This window comes from Anopheles darlingi, chromosome 2, assembly GCF_943734745.1.
Source record: "Anopheles darlingi chromosome 2, idAnoDarlMG_H_01, whole genome shotgun sequence".
Lineage (NCBI taxonomy): Eukaryota > Metazoa > Arthropoda > Insecta > Diptera > Culicidae > Anopheles > Anopheles darlingi.
This window is the reverse complement of record NC_064874.1, coordinates 31,734,403-31,736,902: the sequence shown is the minus strand read 5'-3', so window position 1 is coordinate 31,736,902 and position 2,500 is coordinate 31,734,403. Positions and strand designations below refer to the sequence as shown.

General features: G+C 51.0%; 1 protein-coding gene across 16 annotated transcripts in view; it reads right to left on the bottom strand.

The window, feature by feature from the left end:
- LOC125950597 (peripheral plasma membrane protein CASK) overlaps window positions 1–2,500 on the bottom strand; it is a 220,564-nt gene that overhangs the window by 106,328 nt on the left and 111,736 nt on the right. The window lies entirely within an intron of this gene.

Genomic DNA, 2,500 nt, shown 5'->3' with positions numbered 1-2,500 from the left:
TGGCCGTGGTTCAACATTTTATTTCCAACCATTTTCCGGCATTTCGGAATTTGCCAGCAATTGGCTTGCACGCCACTCGCATTTCCGAAGCCATCATGGTCGGATAGCGAAACACAAACGGTGGCTTTCTGGTGGCCATTATTCGTGGAAAACTTTGCTTCTCAACAAAACACAGTTCGCACAAACGTACAGACGCGGCATAGCGCGCGACAGAAGAAACGGCCAACAGCAGCCGTTCCGCGGCCAATCCGGGAAGGGATTAGTGGAACTGTTTTAATTGGCTTATTCACATTTCCAACCCACCGGGTGGTGTCTGTGCTGCTGCTGTGGCGAAGGACAACCAAAAATTTGCAGCCAAATTTACAGTCGAGTCCAAGTGGGCCTTGACTGAATCAAGCAGGCCACCACCTCAAGTGCTGCTGCTGCTGGTTGGTTTTTGCATACTACTCGAACCGCGACTTGATGGAATTTAAGATAAATTGCTTCTCGAAGTCGACTCTGTGGAGTGGAGAGAGAGTGTAACGACGCCCTGGGCGGGATACAAGGGCGGATTACGTAATTGGCTCGTTAGTGGAGCGCACAAACACACACACATCGTTAGTGAGCGAAGTGAACTGGTGATGCTGGTAAGAACAATGCTGGTCGCCGGGTGAAGCGTCTTTAAAATGTGAATAACGTAGCGGCTCTCTCTCTCTCTCTCCGTTTCGAGGTGAAGCCCAGAACCCAGAAAAGACTTGAGGATCGCGGCTTCAAAACTAAACAGAAGCTCCTCCGCAGGACACACACACACTCACACACATAGGTTTGACCCATCGAATATCGCCTTTTGTGACCACAACCGCCGCCACCGCCGCCGCCGTCAACCTTCACGAAAGGACAAGAACTCAAGAGTCTTAGCTCCACAAACAGGGAGAAGAAAAGGAATCAAAGAAATGAAAAAGAGGAAGAAAAAAAGAAAAAACGCCGGAAAATAGCCGTTGTCTTCTCAAACACACACACATTTCAAGAGCCACCGAGGGCAGCAGCGTTTCTGCTGACAGTGCACGAAGAACCCTTGAGGGGGGAGGGGGGGACTGCTGTTCCGCCCACGGCATTTTCAAGGATTCGACAGGCGGCGCAAGGTCGAGAGAGTATTCCGGAGGAAGAGGAGCAGAAGAACCGGTCGATGAGAACACCGGCCAGCCGGGCCATAAAGTTCGATTTATATTCCTTCAAATTCCTTCCCTCCTTCTCCCGGCCCGGATCAAACCACTCAATTGCTGGCACACCCGGGACAGCCACAACCAACCAGAAAAGGATTTCTTGAGTACGGAACGGATCGAAACGGAGGCGGCGTCGGTCGGCCGGGACCAAGCGGAAGAAGAAATGTTTCTGGATGATTTTTAAACGACTGTCATAAGTGTCAGAGAGCACCGGCTCTTGAAGCTGGCTCGAATTGTAGCGATTCTCACTCTCTCGAGTGAACCCGATGGCCTCGGGACGGGGCCAAGCGGCTCACAAGCCCACACACACACACACATGCCACTCCAGAGGAAACCATCGCGAGTGCATATAAACCCTTCTCCTTCTTTTGTCGTTTTACGCGGTGATAGCGGTGCAGAAAATCACTTGCTGGAAATCGGCTCTTATCTTGCGTCGTCCAGATTTTTTCAGTGCTTTGTGCTCGGCCGGCAGCAAACAGGGTATGGTCGTGGCGGCCACGGCGGAGTCTCCACCGTTTGCCGTTTACGAAGCTCGCGGCGTTTTAACACCGCAATCGATCGATCGATCGATAGAGCAGTAAAATCCAGCCTGCCAGGGACATTCAGAAGCAATTATGCTTTATCACACTCGATAGGATGATGTTCCACTGGTCCGCGGGCCTCGCCTTTTCCGATAGTTACGATGGTACGATGGCCCCGTACGGTTTCCCCGAGTGGGCCTTTTGTGTCGGAGGTTGCCAGCCAAGGCAAGGCAATCATCATTCAAAATGCATCCACCATTTTTTTTTTACAATCGAAAAACGATTGGCAAGCGACCGCAAAAAATGGAGGAAGACCATAAAACCTTCGCTTGGCCCGGCGGAACTATTGGGGCCCTCACCTGCTGTCATAATAATTCATTCCGATTATCGATTCCGAATTCCGATGTCATTAGCCGAAACAAACAAACCTGACCAGATCCTGCTGATCCGCTGGTCAGCCACGGATGGAATATTATGGCGGATGGAGGTTTAACAAAGGAAACAGCAACCATGCTGGATGGAGTTATCCGGTAAAAAAAAGCCTCGTGGAAAGTGGAAATTGAATAATTACCATCGCAAACGCGGCCGAACAAATATTTACACCACTCTCGGCGTGAAATCGTTTTGTGTCCGCGCGCGCGCGCGCGCCTCTTTTTTCCGCCATGCACGAGATGGCGCGAGGTCTCACGGACTCCATACCCCAGGACTATGGCACCGGGAGGCCATTGTTTTAAGTATTAAAATAACTTTTTTACCGCTCCGTGTGTGCCTTCGCAT